Consider the following 22450-nt stretch of genomic DNA (forward strand, 5'->3'; position numbering starts at 1 on the left):
AATGAAATGTAGTTGGTGCCTCTTATAGCATATATGTAAATAGATGCAAATTAATGCAAAATAAAGGCCCCTCGAAGCTCTGTTCACAGGACACAGTTCTGGCCAGGTCTGGGGGAGAGGGAGAAATGCAGCTTGTGCTTTTACCCCACGAGGCTTCTCCACATCCTACTCAGAAGAAAGAGGCCTGGAGAGGGAATGTGATTTCCCAGGCTCACACAGCAAGACATTGGCAAAGTCTGAGCAACCAGGTTTGCATTCTGGCTCTTTCCTCACTTGCTCTTCCTGCAGGCCTGGGGCTAGAAACTGGCTCTCAGGGTAGGGGGGTGCATCCTTGGGTCAACATAAAGGGGACTGGAATAAGCTTTACAAGGAAGCTCCACCAAAATAGGCTATAACTGAGCAGAAAGAAACAAGAGCATTCCACGAAGCAGGAACAGCTATGTCGAGAGGCAGGTGCAGGAAAGAGAAAAGCTCAGCTATGCTCAAGTGTCCCTGTCCCCCACTGTGACCCCTGTGAACCAGAAAGCACCTTCCCCAAATCTCTTAAGCAGAAACTCTGGAACTTCCACTGCCTGTAGGATAGAGCACTCATAGAAATAGTGAAAAACAAGCCTGCTGGATACCTGAGGACCAACTTATACAAGTCCTGAAAGGTAGGCTAAGGAGCCTGGTCTTTATTCTGAGAGCAATAGGGAGCCACTGAAGGTTTTATGTCAATGAGAGAAGTCATCAGAGCCACGTTTAGGCCAACCCAGTTGGCGGGGAGCAGCAGGGAAAGCAGTCTCAGGGTGGGGTCTGTAGGCCCAGGAGCAAAGGCAAAGGCTGATACCTGGCCAAGGAGCAGCAACAAAATGTGGGCTTTGTCTGAACCCAGCACTTGGAAATCGGATGGGGAAGCGGGTGGCGGGGGATGGTGGGGGACTGAGAACAGTGGTTCTGCTTAATCCGAGGAGGAAGGTTGCTGAGGCCTCTCCTCTCTGTCCTTCTCTAGGCTGGCTAATCCCCAAGCTGGTGCCCAGGCAGGAGGGGAAGAGGCGTCTGGGTCGGTGGAGCAGCTGCCTGCTGGGAATCCAGGACAGAGGGCGGCTCCACTCTGCTCTCTGGGGACCGCATTCTATTCCTCTAATTTGTCAAGGAAAGGCCTTAGGGAACCACAAGTCAAGTATTTCTCAAACATTTGTTTAGTACCTACTAGGGCAAAGTACGAGCTTGGGGGACAGATATGTTGACATGTTTTCTGAATCTCAGGCTGGGATATTTGAGCCACACAGGATTTTTTTCCAGATTGGAGACACATTATATAACACGCATTCTCACAACCTCTGTTCCAGAATGAATTGTGCCCCCCCCCCGCCCCAATAAAAGATGTATTGAAGTTCTCCCCAATACCTCTGAATGTGACCTTGTCGGGGGATAGGGTCACTGCAGGTGAGTTCAGATGGGGTCACTGGAGTAGGGTGCGCCCTGACGCAACATGACAGTGTCCCAAGGAGAAGCAGAGAAGAGACGTGGGGCAGGGAGAGGCCTGTGGTGACAGGCGCAGACTGGAGTGGCTGCCTGAAAGCCGGGGAGTGCCGTGGATTGAGGGTCCCACAGGAAGCCAGGAAGAGGCACAAAAGCAGCTGCCTCAGAGTCTCCGTCAACAGGGCTCTGGTGACACCTTGACTTCTAGCCCCCCCAGAAGAGTGGGCAAATGCCTTACTGTTACCCTCTGAGGTGCCCGCTCCCCACTATCCACGAGTAGGATGTTCCTATTTGGTAAGTTATTTTTGGGGGTCTGGGAATGTTCAAAGCTGTTTCCACATAAATGAATGGTAATAGCATTCCCAGGCCCCCCAGAATAACCCATCTAACATACCAAATGGGAACATTCTACTTCCAGACAGTGGGGGAGCTTGGCTGGAGAGGCCCTAGCAAACCAATACAAATTCATTTTTTGCCCATTTAGGCCCCCACTATGACTGCTTTAAAGGGGGCATCTCTCTAGAACAAACATGCCCACGTCACCTCCTTGCTCAAAACTCCCCAGTGCCCAGGATGAGCTTTGAGGACCCTTTTGCCGGGGGCCTGGCTGCTCCCAGCTTCACCACCCAGCACCATCCCCTCCCTGCCCAGTCCCAGCACACCCTTCCCTCTGGCTGCCATCACCTGCTCCTGCTTCCTCCCCTCAATGGGGTGGTAAGGAGCACCTGCCTGGCTTTGCCATTTTCTAGCATCTGGCAGCGAGGCTTTGGACCAGTTCTTTCTCTCTTTTTAAAAAATATTTATTTTATTTATTTACGCATACAAGAGCTGGGGTTTAGGCCAGAGTACAGGGGGTGGGAGGATTCACCAGAGACAGAGTGGGAAGCAGAACAGGAGGATCTACTGAAGTACACTGCTGAGGGGAGCAGTGGGCGAGTCAGGAGAGGTCTGCTGCGCCATGCGGGTCAGCTCCCTGGCAGGGGATCGAACTCATGCTGTAGTGGCTGAAGATAGCTTCATAGTTCGGTGCTTAACCCCTTGCACCACCAGGGAGGCCCCCAGTTCTTATCCTTCAATACCTCAGTGTCCTCTCCTATAAAAGCAGTTCCCATCTACCAGGGTGATTGGAAGATGAGATGGTAGAAAGCTGGTGGTGAGCACAGGGACAGTGGTTACTGTCCGCCCCCCCAGCTCGGCCTGCTGTCCTTGAGGCAGCCCCTGACCACTGGCTGCCACCACCACCCCCACCCCCACTGGACGGTGTCACCAGATTTTGTACCTGTCTTGTCTCACCTCTGTCTCCGCCAGATTGTGCACTTCTCCAGGCCAGGCAGGGGCCATCCTGCACCCTGTGTCTGAGCACACAGCAGGTGCTCAATAAATACTTGAGCGAATTGTGGAGCAGAGCATTGGCAGTGGCCAAGGACATCTGGGAGGGAGAACTTGGGGACCATTTTCACAGGACAGTCCGCCTATCCTTCTGGAAGGGAAAATCCTACTGTTAGTTCTGAGCAAGAGAAAGAAAGTGAGACCCAGACAGTAAGACAGTAGGTGCAAGGGGCACGACCTGTACCCTGATCCAGCACCCTTGACATTGCCCTCAGCCCAGCACATCCTGCTCTCCGTGGTGTCCCCACACACTGTCACCCACGCACACCCACCGGCCCCAGACAGCAGCTTCCTCTGACACACATTTTCCATTGCCGGGCGGGGCAGAGCAGGTTACAGGTGAAAACAATCTCCGAGTTTCCTTTCCAGGGTCGTCCCCCTTCCCAGCACCCCGGCCTGGTTCCTGTCCCTGCTGAACCCACCTGTTCACAATGGCACAGGGTGGACCAGGGGCCAGAGCATCTGAGGCTACCTGAGGCGTCACCTGTGGCCGGGGTCAGGGACGGGCCGGGGAGTCAGGAGCCGGCTCTGCTGCGTTTGAGCTGTGTGACTCTGGGCACGACCCTCGCCCTCTCTGGAGCTCCTGTCCCCAGGGGTAACAAGGAGCCATAATTCTGGTTCCCTGGGATCGTTGTGGGAACAAACCGGGTCAGCACAGAGAGCATGAATCAGCTCTTGCAATCTCTCAACTGTGGGACAGCAGGGGCCCGGTGGCCTTGGGGCAGACCCCTTCTCTGGACCCAGACTGTCTTGGGCACTGAGGGTTACATGTGTTTCCACTCTAGTGTTTGTGGAGTGCGGGAAGCTGGGGTCTTGACTTTAGTGGAAAGGACTCTAGCACAGGGGCTAGGAACCCTCTCACTCCCCATGAATCTTGGGCACAGGCTTTTCCTCTCTAGGCCTCAGTTTCCCCAACTCACAATAAGGGGACCAGCTTGGATGCTCTCTGGGCCTCCCAGGTCTGACGTGCAGGCCCCGGGCTACACTAAGTGGAAGCAAGGTCAGGTAAGCCTGGCACAGACATCCGAGCTACAGCCATGCATAGCCACTCCTGAGAACCTGGGTGAGGTCTTGGATGGAAGCCAGTCCTCCTTGGTCTCCCCCGCCAGCTGCTGCTGCAGGTTCTTTTATGTGACTGGCCAGCCGCATCACTGCCCATCTCAGCAGCCAGGCTTCCTTCTTCTGGCTTCACAAGCCCTTGTTCCTCTTTCAAGACCAGCACGGGGGTTCCTTCCTTGGGAAGCCTCCTTTGACCGTCAGGCACAATTAGCACTTCCTCCCTGGAGCTCCTCCTGCACATTCTAGAACCCTCCACCCCCACACCAAATGCCCTTCCTCACCGGGCTGGATTTTTGCACACCAAGCACCCAGCTCGGGACCAGGTGCAGAGTCAGTCGTGAGAGATGGGTCCGCATGACACCCTGGGGGGAAATGAAAGAATGCGTGGATGAGGCATGAGGGAATTGAGAGCTGGGTGCATAAATGGGCAGACGGGGTAGAGATGGATGGATGATCCAGGGGTGGGTGGGTGATGGGTGGAGAGTGAATGTCAGTGAATACTCAGCTACTGAGCATTCTTTTTAGCAGCATGTGACATCTCTGGAGTTGCCCAACACACACCCTGGACTTGCCAGGGAACCCCCTTACTTCCATTGTGCCATGGCGCAGACCATGGGTGCGGGTCTGAGACTCCTCCCGGGACTCAGCCCCACTCAGCCAGCAGCCAGAGGCTCACACGGTCGACATCAACCAGGCCACAGAACAGGATGAAGATGAGCAGGAGGGTTCTGGAGGGACAGACACGAGAACACTATATCCCCCAGGATCTTGGAGGGTCTCTGGACAGTGTTATAAAATGCAAGAAATGGTCCCAGCCAAAATCATTAGTTCACTAACTGTGCTGGGGCTGGGCTAATCCGTTTTCCAGGCTCAGTGAGTCCAGGTAACTTACCCCCAGTCCCACCCAGGAAATGGCAGAGCCAGGACCAGGTTCACATCACCGCTTCACCACTAGGTACCATGCGAGAGCTTTATTACATTATCTGCTGCCCAACAAAACTATGCAATGTAGGTGTTCTTTCCCTGTCTCAGAGAGGTCGAGTGATTTCTCCAGAGTCACACAGCCCATGGGGATGGGGTGGGGCAGGGGTGGAGAGCTTGACATTAACTGGGCGGGTGACTGGCAGATTGCAGGCTGGCAGCCTTAGGGATTTTTTTAGCCTCAACGGGCGGAGCCACCTCTCACCAGGTGCCTCCTGGAGTCACCCCCCAGCTGCAACCACAGGGTTTAGATTTCAGAGCTGGGCAGGGCTCTCAGCATCCTCTAGGATGCTTCTTGTTGTGACTTCAAAACTAATAATAATCATGGTAGTGGCCACAGCTTCCCAAGCCCCCAGTGCATTCATTCACTTCTTCCTCTATAAATCACATCTGATCTCTACCTTCCCTTAGGACTGAGGACTATCTGTAGGCAGGGGCTGTGGGCTGCTTGTTTTGCAGATCAAAAACTGAGGCTTAGAGGGCAAATGACTTGTTCATGGTCACACAGCAAATGAGCCCCCATTTGGCCAGACCTGACCCCCGACAGCGTGTGCAGGTAGGAGCACTGATTTTGGACCCAGACCAGTTGGGTTCTTCTGGATTCTGCATCTATCAGATGTGCTGAGCTTGGGCAAGGCAATTTTCTGGGTCATAGTTTCCTCATCTGTTAAGTGGAGATGACAATTGTGTCCATTTCATTTCACGGTGGGAGGGATGACATGAGTTATACACACAGGACTTAAAACAGCAGCTAGAACATACTCAGGGCTTTATGATTGTTTTTCACCTTGGAGTCCACTGACCTTTCCAACCACATCTGGGGAGGCTCTTAACGTTGTGTTCCTGTGTGGCCCTGGCTTGCACAGCAACCGACCAGGAGCTCCAGCCGGGCTGTGCACTGAGCTTTTGCATGCTCTGCGTGCTCACGCCTCGCCACGCCCCATCCCCATTTTGCAGAAAAGGCAACTGAGGCTCAGAGAGAAGCAGTGACCCGCCCAGGCCTCCACACTTGAGAAACAGCAGAGCCAGGGTGGCCACTCCCAAGTCAAGCTGGTAATCCCCCCTCCCAACTGCAGGAAACCCAGATCGTTATGATCATTTGTATTGTTGTCCAAGACAATACTGGAGACAATAACAATCCAACAATCATGGAGGGTGCTTATTTCCATTGGTGCCTCCATCATCCCGCTGCCCATGGGGAGGGGGCCTGGGGCTTTAAGAAGAGGCTCCTCGAGGCAGGATGAACAAACAAGCAGTGAAAACCTCGCAGCTGGGCCCCAGGTGCTGGGAGAGAGAGTGGGGCAGGAAGCGGGCAGGCCATTTCTTTCTTTCCTCTTCTTTCTTATTTGTTTGAGAAGCAACTTTACTTTCTAAATCGGTCATTGTCACCCGTTGGCCCCCGCCCCACCTGGGCCAGGGCCTCTGGTGTCAGGGGCTCAAGAGGAAGCGCTGGGGGCAGGCGGGATGAGGGTACTAGGTGTGGCAGGCCTGGGCCCAGCTGGACGTGGGGGGGCCTTTCTCCAGCAGGGGTCTCATGGGCCACCTTCAGGGGACTAGAGTTGGCACAGGGCCTGCCCGAGGTGTGAGCTGAGTTTCCAGGCTAGGCTGGCAGGGGGCAGGGGCCCAGATAAACAGGGAGGTAGTTGGGGCTGGGGGCCTGGCCCTGGAGTCAGACCCATTTGGCTTCCCAGCTCTGTGACCTCACCTCTGTGAGACCGTTTCCTCACCTGGGAGGGGCTGTTATGAAGATTAAACATAATTAATAACGTGACCGGTGTGATGCCCTGAGCACATTACTAGCTGGAGGTTTACTGAATAAACAGTCACCAGGCAGGTACCACGTGCCAGCACCTTGAAAACCCCCTTCATTCCTTTGATCAGCAATAACAACCTTCGCTCCACTTAACAGATGAGAAAACCAAGGCCAAGTGCCTCTCACAACACAGCAGCAAACCCACACCGTGCAGTTTCCTCTGGGGAAGCCCTCTTAAGAAAAATAATATAAAATTATTAATACAAAGTGAGATGCCAGGCCACGCCAGGGAGAAACCGAGGCTCGCCTGAAATCTGCCTCTAAGCTCTGGACCACCCTGCCTGCAGGTAGCAGAGGGCAGGCGGCCACTCCTGAGCCCATGGAGTTGTGGAAGCAAAATAATGGTAGAGGAGGCAGTCACTGGGCAGTGCCATCAGTTGCCAGCATCCACTGTGCTTGGCATATGCTAGGGCCTCTAACATAACCCTCTCCCAACTGAATGAGGCACGTTATTACCATTTTACACCATTATTCCTCATTTTGCAGATGAGGAAACTGAGGCTCAGAGAGGACCTGTGCCTTGCCTGAGGGTCCAGGGCCAAGAGGTGTCAGAACAGGATTCAAACCCAGGCAGCCTGACTCCAGGGGCCCTGCGACCAGCCTCTAATAACTGTCCGGCCCTGCTCACCTGGCTCAGCGCCTCCTGCTACGGCTCACCTCCCTTGCTAGGTCCTCTCATCTCCTACTTGACAGAAGCCTGGGTGGGGACAGGACACCCCTCCCACCCAGCCCCTGCTCTGGAGTCAATGTCCTTGAGGACACTCACCCTCCAGGGGACACTTCCCAGCTGTGAGTCCCCAAGGCAATCTTTTCACATCTCTGAACCTCAGTTTTCACATCTGTAAAATAGGAGTGTATCAATTATAGGGTGACCTTAGAGTCCAGACGATCATCATCTTACCTGGTAGCAAGACACATGAATGTGGCGTGACCTTCCGCCTCCGTTTCTAGATCCCATGGCTGCCTGGAGTGACATGTCCCAGGCTTGGAAGACAAGAGGCCAGGAAAGTGGCTGGTCCAACCCCGTGTTCCGGACCCACAGGGGTTGCTGTCACGGAGGTCAGAGCCAGTTGTGAGGAGTGGATCTTGGAATGGAGAAAGAAGGCAGGCCCAGTGTCCAGGAAACCTGCTGGATCTCCACCGACAGCTCGGGTGACCTCGCACAGGTCAGGCCTTCCTCTCTGGGCTCAGTCTCTCTACTTGCACGTTTCAAGCAGTGTCTCCCCCACGCATGAATGTTGTCCCGAAGGTCCTTGAGATGAGTTTCTGTCCAGAGTGCAGGACTGTCTTCTGGGACCCTCTGAGGGCTGCCCCTGTGGAGGGTCCCTGCGTCTCCTGGGGTGCTTCATGGCAGAGGGGAGGGGTTGTAGCGAGCTCACGCCTCATCTGCTCAGGCAGAACCCCAGTGCCGCGCTTTGGCCTGTGGCTCTGCCGTTGGATGCCTTGATCAGTTCCCCCATCTGTCAAATGGGATAACAGGTAACAAATAATAAGCTGCTTCATCTCCCTCGCACAGATAAGGACACTGAGGCTCCAGGAGGCACCGGGCTGGCTGGAGATCATGGCACCCACCTTGTCCTTGTCCTGCTGTCCCTGCCAGATGCCCCCATTGGCGTGGGCTTCCCCTGGTGGGGGTCTGGGCTCTCTCCCTCATCCCAGAAGGTTGGGTCCCACCATCCTCTCTCTGCTGGCATCTGTCTCCCTCTCCTCCCCACCTGGTAAACTCCCAGCGGATTCGGGCCCCTGGGCCAGCCCTGCGTCCCACCTGCAAGCATCGTGGCTCTGAGCAAGCTGCCCACCCTCTCTAGGCCCCTTTCTCTCATCCTCGTCACGGGGACCAGGGTCCCTACCTCACATGTGCAAAAGCTCGGCACGCCCAGCACCTGCTCTCCTGAGAGCACCCACAAAGGGCCGGCTGTTTTTGGCCTCGTCAGTTGTCCCTTAGACCCATCTCAAATGTTGTCTTCTTAAGGGGCTGCCCTGGTGTCTCCACGTGCACGACCAGGAGTCTCTGGGTGCACGCAGCATGGCCCTCTCACTCTCATCACCTGAGGTGTAACTGCCATCACGTCGTGTCCCACGTTACCTTGGACACTGTGCTCTGTCTCCTTGACACCTGTCTGTTCTCAGGTATACAGCAGGTGCTCACTTAAAGCCTGTTGAGTGAGTGAACGGTCTGTGGTGGTGTGGAACGTGCCAGCAGGGCTCCTGGTGTTTCGCTACCACTATCACTGCTGTTCCTCCTCCAGCAGTGAGTGGCTCCTGTTTGTTGAGCATTTACTATGTGCCAGGCCTCAGGAAGCACTTCTTTTGGCATCTTACTCACGCCCCTTAGCCGCCCCATGGCAGGTGTTTGACAGTGTCCTCATTTCACAGAGGAGACAGGCTCCACTGGGGGAGGTGGGAGAGTCTGTATTAGTCCAACTAGGGCTTTCACTGGAAAGGGTGGGTGGTTGGAACCCAGAAAAGTGAGGGGGGCTGTAAGGGGCATGTTTTTCTATCCCCTCTCATTTCTTGCCCACATTGGCTGCTGGGATGCCTGGCCCAGTGCCCACCCCCCAGGTCATGGGATTAGAACTGGGACTGTGTTCAAGGTGGGGCCATCAGGATCACCCCCAAACCAGGTGGGTGGAGTCAGTGAGAACACCGGCTTTCTCCTTCTGGAGCGTGAGCCGACAGGATGGAACATGACAGCATCTTCCCTGGGACCGGAGGGGGCTTGTCTGCCATGGGAGAGGAGGCCCATTCTTAAAGGCAGACACTGACAACTGACTGACGGGGGTGGTGTGAAGACCACCCAATAATGTCACTGGGAATCCTTGATCCAGCAATGCCTGAAGGTGACCCACCCTTGAAACTCAAGATAAAGGGCCCACTAAATCCCTCATCTCTTTCTTTTTCCTTTTTTTTTTTAAAGATTTATTTATTTATGCATACAAGTACTGGGGTGTAGGCCAGAGGTGGGGGGGATGAGAGGGTTCACCAGAGATAGAGTGGGGAGCAGAACAGGCAGACTGACTGAAATACACTGCTGAGGGGAGCAGCGGGTGAGACAGGAGAGGTCTGCTGCACCATGTGGGTCAGCATCCTGGCTGGCCAGGGATGGAACTCGTGCTGCAGTGGCTGCCAGTAGCTTGATAGTGCTGTGTCTTTAACCCCTGTGCCACTAGGGAGACCCTCTTTTTCCTTTTAAATTTCTTTCTTAATCCAGTTTGAACTGAGTCTCTTGCCACTAGAAGATTCCTGACTGATACACTCTTCCCTTTCTAGCCTATTCCGGGATGACAGTCTAACCTATGCCCACATCTGGGTGTCTAGAGAAGACAGCTCTTGCAGAAACAGGTGTCTGACAGGTACCTGAAAGGTGACATCCCTCGGCTCCCTTCCTGGGTGCCCGTCACCATTAATACTGACACCATCTGCCTCCAGAGACAGTAAATTTAGTCACCTTCACCTTTACCTTCTTCCCCCAAAATTGTTTCACAGTAAGTGCTGCTGCCTTCTGTCCCTGCGTCCCCTCCCAGCGCTCTTGCCCTTGATGAGGTCAGACCATCTCCGGCTCATTGTAACAGCATCAGTCTGGCCTCCTCCTCTTCCATCCCCGTCACTATCCGCCATACTTGCTTCCACAGTGATCTTTCCAGAACCCACACCTGATCACTTCGGTGCCCTCCTTGGAACCCTGCACAGCTCCCATCAACCTCAGGAGAGTCTGAGCTCCCTAGGGTGGCACTGGGAGCCCATTTTGGCCTCATTCTATACCCCTCTCCACCCATCCTGAGCTTGTCACATCTCAGGCCCTTTCCTCGAACACTCTCTACACTTTTTTGTGCCTGGACTTTTGCTGGAATTTCCCTCAGCCTGGAATGTGCCTCCCTTTCTCCCCACCTGAGCTGCAACCATTCCTCAGAGACTGGCTCCTCCAGGAAGTCTCCTCCCTGTAACCCAGCCCTGGCCCACCCTAGGGAGTCTACATCCTCCTTCCTCTGTGCTCCCACCATACCTTTGCCTCTTGGGGTAACTGCTGGGTGACCTCCCTGCAGGTGGGCTCTCCCTGGGGCCAGCGAGGCGGGCAGGGGCGGGTCCATGCCCCGGGGGCCCTGCACACAGGCATCCTTGGAAGCTAATCGGCTACATCTGGTTGGTGCTCAGTATACACTTGGCCCTTGAGGACAAAAAGCACCTGGACAAAACACACGTGGGCCACACCTTACAACTTTGCAAGCAAAGCATCTGGGGCTTTGTGTTTTCTGTGGCTTGACAGGGAAGACACTAGCAGCCCCACTGTATAGTGGGTGGGGGAGCTTGGCTCGGGGAGCTGGAGCGGGAGCCAATGCCCAGTCTCGGGGAGGCCCAGACCAAGGCCCTCCCACTTTTCTCATCCAAGCCCTGTCGGGTCTCCAGATGCAGGCTGAGAATCAAGGACAGTCAGGCCTCCAGAGTGAGAGGAGAACGCAGCTTCGGGGCGCTGCTGACAGCCTCGGACACGCAATGGCGGCTGCGCCCTTGTGTCGGCTGCCCCGAGGCCTCCCTCGCACCCGCTGCTACGAGGAAGGGCGACTGGTTCCCACTTTACACGCGAGGACCCGGGAACACGGCAGCTAAGACTCTTGCCTCCCTGACACTCTTCTCCCCGACGCTGCGGTGCAGGGGCAGCACCTCGGCGCCTGCGGCCTTCACAGCTCCCCGTCTCACCACCTGGCACGCAGGGTGCCCGTCCTCCCACTCTACAGAGGCGACTGGGTCTGCGGCAGAGCACCAGGCTGGCTGATCCCGGAGCATGCCCGGGACCCAGGGGTGCCAGGGCCACGAGTGGGCGTCGGCCTCACCTCCCCACCGCAGCGCGCAGCCGCCTCCCTGCAGCGAGCGCCCAGGTGTGCGCCGGGGCCTCGGCGGGCGGGTGTGCCCGCGTGGGCGCGGGCCAAGGACCCAGGCGGCGGGGCCCACGCCCATCCTCCCGCCCGCCCTTTCTCCCGTGGCTGGTGGCAGGTGAGTGGGTGTCGAGGAACCGCCAGGCAGCGGAGAAAACAGGACGCCGCAGAAATCAGATTACTCACCTGCAGCTGCGACTACCCAGGGCTAATAAAAGCTGAGCTTCCTGTTGTTTCTTTATTACCACCCTCTGCCTCCCCCAGCCCCAGCCGGCTCCCAGCTGCAGCGCCCCAACTGATCGCCAGAAACCAATAGCTTGGGGGTCCAGGACCACTGCTGCCTGCAATTCCACGTGTGCAGCACACGACTGGGTTAACGTTGCAAAGGTGGCCCGCCTTCACCTGTGTGGGAATCACCTGGGGTGCTGCTTAACAAAACCAGCCCCCAGACACTGCTTCGCACCTGCTGAAGTAGAATCTCAGCAGTTTGGGGACCAAGAGTGCAAATTCATACCAATCTCTGGTGATTTGTAGGCAGGCTTAGGTTTGAGAACCACTGAGTTCAGGTGTCGCAGATGCAGATGATGTGGGTTTGGGTTTCTGGCTGCCACCCACAGCTTGGGGATGGGCTCGCTTCCCCTGTTTGGGCCATGGAAGTCTCTTCCCTTAGGGCTTCCGTTTTGCTCATCAGCTAAGACTTCTCGGGACTAAAAGGAGGCTCAGATGAGGGACGATGCTTACAGCAATTCCTGGTGGCTGATTCTGGGTTTTACGGTCCAGCCAGGGATAGACACTGAATAAATACTCGAGCAGGACTAAGAGGTGAGCAGGATGGGGGCAGCAGAAGGCCCGTAATTCACCCCAGGAACTTTGAAAGAGAAAAGTCACCATGGAGTTTGGCTCAAGTTCACTTTGCACCATGCCGGGAAAATGTTCCTGCCCAGGGCATCGACAACCCTGACGGCCAGACCTGGGGACCACTTCCAACGCCTCACCTGGGTCACTTCGACAGCCCTTCTGGCTCTGGTCTTACCCATCACTTTAGTCAGAAGGCTCTTTTTGAGGCCCAAATCCTCCCCCTGCCTTGCACAAACCTTCAGCGACTCCTTGGAGTCTCCCTTCACAATCCAAACTCTTTCTCCTCCCAGTCAATGCTTACCTGGGCAGAGTGACACCCGCCGGCCCAGTCACCTCAGCATTTTGTACCATGACGTTGACTAAGTGCTTGGTTCCACAGCAAGCTCGTCATCTTTCTAGTTCAGCTCAACCTCCCACACTCCCGTGATTATTATTCCTGACTTACACCTGAGAAAACCCCAGGAGAGGGAGGCTGGTGACTTGCCAAAGGTCAAGGGTTACTTGCTGGTAAGTAGCTGAGCTGGGATTCTTAACGAGGTCCTCTGACTCCACCGTGGGTGCGCTTAACTACTCCTTTTTATATCTTTCCTGGTGTCTAAGAGGGTGCCTGGGATAAGGTAGATGCTTACTGAATGAATGGAGGCCTCTATCCTCACTCCCTTTTGATTCTTACAACACTGTGAATTACAGGAGTTAAAAAAAATGTATTATGATGAATTTTTTTAAAGATTTATTTATGCATACAAGAACTGGGGTACAGGCCAGAGTTGAGGTACAGGTTAGATGCGCAGGAGGGTGAGAGCATTCACCAGAGACAGAGTGGGGAGCAAAACAGGTGGATCCACTGAAATACACTGCTGAGGGGCGCAGCGGGCAAGACAGGAAAGGTCTGCTGCACCATGTGGGTAGCTCCCTGGCTGGGGATCGAATTCCGTGCAGTGGTTGCGGATAGCTTCATAGTGCTAAAGTTTAACCCCTTGTGCCACCAGGGAGGCCCATGATGAATATTTTAAAATTGAGATCAATGTTTGGTTTGTGAAGAATATCCATGAATCTACCACCCCAAATTTAGCAATTAGAAATTCACCAGCACCACCAGAGCTGCTGGTATGTCTCCCCAATTTGTTCCCTGCCTCGCTCCAGAGCAAAACACTACCCCTTGCGGGCCTCCCCTGGTGGCACAGGCGGTTGAGTGCCGCACTGTGTGGCTGTCCACAGCCTCTGTAGCAGTGGTTCGATCCCGGCTGGCAGCCTCTGTAGCAGTGGTTCAATCCCACATGGCACTGCAGACCTCTCCTGTCGCGCCCGCTGCTCCCCTCAGCAGTGTATTTCGTCGGTCTGCCTGTTCTGCTCCCCGCTCTGTCTCTGGTGAACCATCTCACCCTCCCGCGCATCTGACCTGTACCCCAGTTCTTGTACAAATAAATAAATAAATCTTTAAAAAAAAACAAAAACAAAAACACTACCCCTTGCTTTGGGAAAAAAAGAATGTCACCATCTGAAGAAGGATTCTATACAACATACTGTCTTGTTTGCCTTTTTGACATTTATATAAATAGTACATGCATATGCATTCCTCTTTGACTTTTTTTTCATGCATTACTAGGTTTCTAAAATACATATATGGTTTTTGCATTCTAGATGTTGTTCATTTATTTTCTTAGCTTGTGGTACTCCTCTATCTAAATACAATCATGTAGCACTTAACAACTGGGATGCTTTCTGAGAAATGCATCCCTAAGGCAATTTTGCCATTGTATGTTGTACACAGTGTCATCGAGTGTAACTGCACAGGCCTGGACGGTCTGGGCTATAAGGCACAGTCTATTGCAACCACCAAATGACTTTATCCCTATAAAGTCTGCTGAATAAATAACTAACACGTGCCAGGGCCATGCCAGCAAGGGACTTGTTCTAGGAACAAGGGAGTGAAAAAAAGGACAATGGTACTGCCCCATGGGGCTCACTGTCCAGTGGAAGGAAACAGACACAGAACAAGAAATAAAGTAACATGGCTTGTGATAAGGGCAAGGAAGACAAGCACAAGGTGACAAGGAGTGACCAGGTGCTGGCTCATCTGGGTGGTTTGCAGGGAAAGCCCCCCACACACACCCCAGAGAAGTGACATATAGGCTGAGATGTAGAGGATGAGAAGGAGCCCCCAGATAAGGAGGGGAAAGGAAAGTGGCCCAGTAGAGGGAAGAGTATGTGCAAAGGCCCTGGGGCAAGTCTAAGCAGGGCAGAGCGCAGAGACTGCAAAGAGAGTCCCATGGCCAGAGCCAAGGGAGCAAGGAGGTGAGGGCGGGAAAGGAGCGTGGCCACCAGGATGAAGGGTTTGGACTTTATCCCAAGTGTGGTGGGAGGTTGTGGACAGTGTTGTGATCTGATTTGTGTTTTCAAAAGTCACCCCAAATGCCAAGTGAAGAGCAACTATCTATGAATTCATCTAAACACTTCTTGAAGCCACTAGTATTTTTAGCCAGTACCCTTTCTGTGCAAAGCAAAACTTCCTTTTATTGGTCTTAAATTTACTGCTTTCGGGTTTCAAGGGGAGCCCCCTTCCGCTCATATCTGAGGGTTATCAGCCTCATCTGGTCAAGATTTTTACAGAAGGGGTGAGGTCTCCCAGGTTGCACCTTACCTGCTCTGCGAGGTTTCCCCGCCTGGAACTGAAAATAACGAGCCTGGCTGTCCCAGAGCTGTGAGGATGACATGAGCTGCACCTTGGCAGCAGGGAGTGATCCCCACAAGTCCACCCCCGCCCCTTGTGAAGATGACAAAGATAGTGGCGACCATGATGACGACAATAATGGTGGGAGGGATGGTGGAAATGCTGCCGTGGGACCTTGTCTGAGTCACTGGCCCTCTCCAGCTGGGGCTGAGAAATAATAAAATAAAATAAAATTTAAAAGGGTGTTGTAAAATGAGGGTGATCTGTGGGGACCTGCCCATCTGTGATGTCCCAGGACTTAGACCCTCCCTTCCTCCCGGCAGCTGGGTGACTCTCCTCCCTGTGACTTTGTTGTTCCCTAATGACCTGTGATGAAAGAAGGAGGGGCCTGGTAGAGACAAAACTGGCCTGGAGTCAGGTCCCAGCTGTGGCACTGACACTGACGTCCTTCCTCATCGCAGTGTTCAACTCACATACACTGACGCCCACGCAGGGGAGAGAGTCCTTGCAGGAATCAAGGCTCTGGAGGGCATTCACACCTTGATGGGGACGACACCTGGGGTGCCTGGCCAGAGCCCCCCAACAGAGCTCTCAGGCCCAGCAGAGCGTGAGCTCTTGCCACTCCGGGTGCAGTCCTGTTGCTCAAAGGCTTTTTATACCGCGTGGCCCTAAATACGCGCCAACCATTTCATCTGGCGGTCAGCGGAAGCCGCAGCGATCTGTCACAACACCGGAGAAAACCTGCTGCATCTGCTGTCAGCTGATGGATGACCTCGCTTCCTGTTTCACTGGGAAAACAGAAGCACTCAGAAGGAAACTTCCCCAGGCTGCCTCCCTGCACTCACTTGCCTGCCATGGGCGTCTGTGCGGTTCTCAGCCTCTTCCCATCCCAAGGAGACTGGCCAGTTGCTCCTCAGGCCGCATCTTCCCTTGGGCGCTGTGCTCCCGCCCTTGGTCTCTGGACAGATACATCCAGCACCCCTGCAGGTCGGTGGCCTCCTGCACAGTGATGTTCCAATTCACACACACACGCACACACACACACATACGCATGTGCACACACGGCCACAAACACTTTTCTTTGTGTCCCCCTATGTCCCCAAGAATTTTTCAGATCGCCAGTCTTTATGGCTCATCCCTTTCTCTCTTTGACTCGCCCTCATGGGCTTTCGAACTGCCCCCCCACCCCCACTGAAGGTCATTAGCCTCTCTCAGGCCCGTGCAACCCTCACACCTTGGTTCCTAGGTCAGCACATGAGCAGGTGCCCAGGTCCTGCTGCTTGTGCACATTCTTGCATTGCTTCCTGGACTCCACTCTCTTGGTTCCCCCCAACACACCCTCCCCCCTGCCTCTTTCCAACCCCCTCTACTGCTTTTGTCTCAGTGTGGAATAAACATACTGAGCAGTTTCTTGTTTATTTATGGAATGTCTCCCCCTAGAATGTCAGCTCCACAGGGGCAGACACTGAGTGTCCTTCTCCCTCCTCTTCCCAACATCTTCAGGAAGTCACCCTGAAGCTTACGCCCCAGTTCCTCCCATCTGTCCCGAGGCCGAAAGGCCTCCTGTATACCGGTGCCTCCAGATTTGTTTCTCCAGTCCAGACCTTCCTGCCTAAGTCCAGAATCACACATCTCCACTCAGAGACCCATAAGAAAGCCAAACTTAATATAGTCTCACTGCACTCCTAATTTTCACCCTCAAAACTGACCTTCTGCTGGCCTTCCCATTTCAGCCACTGGCAACTCCATCCTTCCCGCTGCTCAGGGCACAGCTGGAGTCATCCCTGACTTCTCTTCACACCCACATCCGACTTGGCAGAAATGCCAATAGTTCCACCTTTAAAAGTTGTCCAGACTCTGACCCTCTTTACCTCCATGGCTATGACCAGTTATCCAAGGCACCCCACACCTGGCTTTGTGTGAAAACCTCCCAATGGGATACCCTGCTTCCACTCTCCCCACTCCCCATATTCTATTCTCCATATAGAATATTCCTGTCAGACACCCTGGCCTCTCTGCTGTTCTCTGAGCTGTCAAGTACAATTGCACCTCAGGGCCTTTGCACTTACTTTTCCTTCTGCCTAGAGTTGGCTATTCTGGTCCATTTATCCATCCACAGGGCTCGCTGCTGTTCATCATTACAGGTTTTCCCTGCCCCCCTATATAAAATAGCACCCCAGCCTCTGCTACCTCCCCCCTGCCTCTTTCCAACCCCCTCTACTGCTTTTGTCTCAGTGTGGAATAAACATACTGAGCAGTTTCTTGTTTATTTATGGAATGTCTCCCCCTAGAATGTCAGCTCCACAGGGGCAGACACTGAGTTGTATCCTCTACTGAATGATCCAGAGCAGCACCTGGCTAATAGGTGCTAAAGAAACACACCTGAAATGAAGGAAGGTATCTGAATAACCAAGAGGCTGTTTGTTGGTATTCACTGTGGCATCTTCCCAAAGAATGTTCAAGCCTCTGCTCATTCAACAAACATCTTATGGGGTATTTTATTTACATGCCAACTGTGAAACCTCACCCCTAGTCAGATGGATTTCCACTGTGTTCTCTGTGTCACACCTTTCCCTGGGCTCAGTCTGTAAGATGGGGAACCCACGCATTCACTGAGCACCTCTCACACGCCTGCTACTGGGGAAGGGCCTGGAATTGGGAAAGGAATACTCCAGTAAGATCATTTCTGGGGTGGAGGAGAGAGGCAGAGGTGAAAACATTTAATTTCAAAACACAATTGCCCTAAGAGTAAACAGACTGGTGAGCACGTGAGTAGCCAGAGACCCTCCTGCAGGGACAGAGGGAAGTCAGTTGGCACAACCCGTGTGGGAGGTGTGTCCTTCTGCTCCTCAATCTGCAGTCTAGGAATCGACCCTCAGGAGTTTATCATTCTCTTTTGTTTTTTTTAAAGATTTATTTTTATTTATTTATGCGTACAAGAACTGGGGTATAGGACAGAAGCGCGGGGGGTGAGAGGACTCAGAAGAGACAGAGTGGGAAGCAGAAGAGGTGGATCTACTGAAATACCCTGCCGAGGGTAAGACAGGAGAGGCCTGCTGTGCCATATGGGTAGCTCCCTGGCCAGGGATCAAACTCAGGCTGCAGTGGCTGGCAATAGCTTAATAGCGCTGAGACTTTAACCCTGCGCCACCAGGGAGACCCCCTGGAGTGGGAGGTTCTTTATAATAAAAAATAGAAATACCAATGTCCAACCATAGAAGGGTGATAATGAGGATTCCGCCAAAGGCACTAAGAGACCATTCGATACGACGTGGTGGGGCGTGATTTAGTGGTGATATTTACAATATATGAGTAAGTAAACATTTTAAAAAATGCAGAACAGGGTCTTCCCTGGTGGCACATGTGGTTGAGTGCAGTGCTGTAAAGCTGTCCGCAGCCTCTGCAGTGCTGGTTCAATTCCGGCCGGCCGGCGAGGGTCCCACATGGAGCGGCAGACCTCTCCTGTCTTGCCCGCTGCTCCCCTCAGCAGTTTATTTTGTCAGTCTGCCTGTTCTGTTCCCCACTGTCTCTGGGGAATCCTCTCACCCTCCCATGCATCTGGCTTGTACCCCAGTTCTTGTATAAATAAATAAATCTTAAAAAACTAAAATAAAAATTTTTAAAAATGCAGAACAATGTGAAAAGTGTGATATCAATCTTATATGTACAAATTTCTATCCATTTAGCTCGAGGAAGGTGTTTACAATGTGGTAGTTTCAATAGTTGAATCGAGGTGGTGGGCGTATGGCGTTTGTTGTACAACTCTTTCAAGCTTTCTGTATGCCTGAAAAAAATCTTACAACACAAAGTTGAAAGAAAATGTGGTTATTTGGGGGTAAGGTGATGGGGGAGAATTTTTTCTTTTTTTAATCTTCTATAATGAGCATCTACCACTTTCACGAAAATAATAAAGTGATTTCTAAATAAAATATAGCTCTTGCTCCACAAAATGTTTACATAAATTTTAAGAAAGAAGAGCTATCCTGATAGTAAAAAAAAAAAAAAAAAAAAAAGGCAAGGGGACAAAATAAATACAGAGTAGAGATTTAGGTAAATAAACTATGGTCGTTATAGACATGCTGTGCTAGTGTTTAGAAAGGTGTTACACACAGATATTTATAGTACTTGAAGTGAAAAAAAAAAGCCAGGCCATAAAACAATGTGTACTGTGTTAGCCCATTTCTGGGGAAAAAAATATGATGCCTGCTCATAGAAAAAACTGGAAATATTCACATCAAAATGTTAGTGGTTTTCTTTGGGAAATGGAATTACAGGTGTTTTCCCCTTTTCTTTTGCTTATTTGTATGTCATACATCAGTTTTGCCCAATAGAACTTTCTGCAGGGTTGGAAATGCCCTTGATCTGCCTGTCTAGCACGGGAGCCACTGGCCACAGGTGGCTACTGTGGGTTAGTGAAGCTGAGGAATTGGATTTTTAATTTTGTTTTCATTTGTTTAAATAAAATGTGGCCACATTCAGTCAGTCACTGCTTGGGACACACAGCAGTACTAAGTGACCTCCTGAGAATACATGTTGGCTTTGCAAAGAGGGAAAAGGGAATTTTCTTTCTTTTCTTCTCCTTTGCTGATTTGTTCTGCCCTGTTCCTTGCAGAGCTCCTTTGAGGCCTCAGTCAAAAGCAGTGAGGGTGGGGGGCTCCCAGGTGGCACAAGGGATTAAGAGGCAACCTACAAAGCTATCCCAGCCAGCCAGGGACCTATCCACACGGTGCAGCAGACCTCTCCTGACTCACCCGCTGCTCCCCTCAGCAGTGTATTTTGTCAGTCTGCCTGTTCTGCTCCCCGCTCTGTCTCTGGTGAATCCTCTCACCCCCACACCTCTGGCCTATACCCCAGCTCTTGTATGCATAAATAAATCTTTATTTATTTATTTATTTTTTACATCATTGTTCATTTTTAAACAATATTTGCATAAATAAATCTTTTTTTTTTTTTTTAAAGATTTATTTATTTATTTATACAAGCACTGGGTACAGTCAGAAGCGCGGGAGGGTGAGAGAATTCACCAGAGCCAGAGCGGGGAGCAGAGCAGGCAGAAGGACCGAAGTACACTGCTGAGGGGAGCAGCGGGCGGCAGGAGAGGTCTGCGCGCCATGTGGGACCCTCCTCCAGTGGCCGGGGAGCAGCCGGGAATCGAACCGGAGCTGCGGAGGCTGCGGGCAGCTTCGCAACCCAGCGCTCAACCACTGCGCCACCGGGGAGGCCCAATAAATAAATCTTTAAAAAAAAAAGCAGTGAGTGTGAGGGCTTTGCAAACTGTTAAGTGCTTTGCTCAGGAGCTGTGGCCGTGTTGGCCTCACAAGGTACTACTGGAGAAGAGTCTTCTTGCTCTGACCCTTTTCCTCCCAGGCTTCTAGGTGAATATAGCTAGCCCTGAGGGCAGAAAGCATCTGGGTGGTCTCTGGAAGGGGTTTCTGGGGTCTGGGCCTGGGGCTAAATAGGAATTCTTCCCAGACCTCTACCTTATCTTCCTTAAAGGTAGAAAACCAGCGCAACTACCCTGTGGATCCACAGGGACGATCAGGGTTGGGAAAGGGAGTGTCCCAGATATGTCCATGGTCAAAGAATGTGCTCTTGGGGGACCAGTGGCTTAGTGACCATTTCAATGTCCATCATATATATTATTACTATTACTATTTTATCACAACATACAATGTTTCTTTACGCATAGTTGAGACATCAACCTAAGGCCAGAAATGATGCAAACATTCATCCATGTGACACTTTCTGCTCTACAATGTTCCAGGCCAAGGTGGGCTAGGGAAGCCCGCTGGGAATACAGGCCTGGATTATGGCTCTTTCACTGAGGACCTGACAAGGGAGTGGCGAGGACAAGCAGGGAAATAGCAGGACTCTATCCAATCATGTCAGTACATTCACACACACACACCCAGGCCGCTGGGAACACAATGGGAAAAGGCAGCCTCTGCTCTCAGGAAGCTTTCAAAGGAAGTGAGGGAGGCAGATAGTCATCAAATAGCCACTCAAATATATAATTATAAACTGTGATTAGGGTAAAGGAGGAAGCACTGAGTACTATGAAGACTTATCTTGACTTAGTGGTGGGGGGGGAGTCAGAGATGGCGTCTTTGAGGAGACCAGGATCTGAGGGAGTTTAATAGGGATGATGGGGTGAGGAGAGAGGATCGAGGCGGGAGAAACAGTCCATACAAAGGTCCTGAGGTTAGCGGGGTAACGTGCTCTTGAGGCCAGTGTGACTGGAGTCCAGTGCATGGAAGAGACGGGAGGGTCTGGTGGACCATGGCGAGGAACCAGTGAAGGCTGGCGGGGCAGGAGTGGCGAGAGCAGCTGCCCCTTTGGGCAGAACACTGAGGGGACAGTGTTAGCGGGGTACCCACCATGCCATGGTAGCTGTGTAAGGGAGGTACAGTAACAATGGGAGGAGAAGAGAGATTTGAGAGCTGTTTAGGAGGTAAATGAGGTAAGACTTGGTGTTGGATTCGCGCTGAGGGACTTGGTAAGAGGGGTCCTAGTGTGATAGGGTTCCTCACACTAGGGTTCTTCTCGGGTTCTTCCTCTTCAAGGGGAAGCTCTGATTAAACTGAGTGGAAGGTGCCAACACAGGCCTCTCAGCTCCAGCCTTCCCGGCTGAGCCCTGTGGCGTGTGATGCAGCGCCCCTGGTGGAGAGATAGGGGAGAGACAGTCCCTGCAAACGATCCTGGGGAGCAGGATGCCAGGGAGCTGGGGAGCTCGAGGGAACGTGTGTGCTGGGCCCTGTTCTACGTGCCTCCCCTTTACCATGTGGCTTAATTCCCACAACAACCTTGTGAAGGTGGCCCTCTGTCACTCCCATTTCACAGATGAGCAAACGGAGCTTGGAAGAGACGCTGCGGCTGGAGGTGAGCTCTAGCCAGGCTGCCTGCAGACCTGCCGTTGAGTGAGGGTCACCCTGCTGGAGTTTGGGGCCACTGGAGTCTGCAAGGAATAGAGAGAGGAGAGGGCTGAGAGATGGGCTGGATGCGTTGTGATGGGATCTGGACTTCATCGTTGCCCAATGTTGTGTTCCTGGCGTGATCAGATGTGCTTTCTGAGAAGTCACTGGGGGAGCAGATAGGAGCAGGAAACCAGGCAGGGGAGAGACAGAGGCAGGGGTGGGGGTTCCACAAAGAGGTCTCTGCAACAGCAGCAAAGGGGCAGTGGTGGGGGCCAGCTCCACACAGGCAGCTCCGGGTTAGATTAAAGGGGGGAGGGGTTGGTGGTGAGATGTGATGGGATGTGAGGCGTGAGCCACGAAACTTGGGTTAATAGGATTCTGCTTTTATTTTATTCAAGCCCAGAGTAGCCTTTTATTGAGCACCTACTAA

The sequence above is a fragment of the Talpa europaea genome, assembly GCF_964194135.1.
Source record: "Talpa europaea genome assembly, chromosome: 9".
In the NCBI taxonomy this organism is placed as follows: Eukaryota; Metazoa; Chordata; class Mammalia; order Eulipotyphla; family Talpidae; genus Talpa; species Talpa europaea.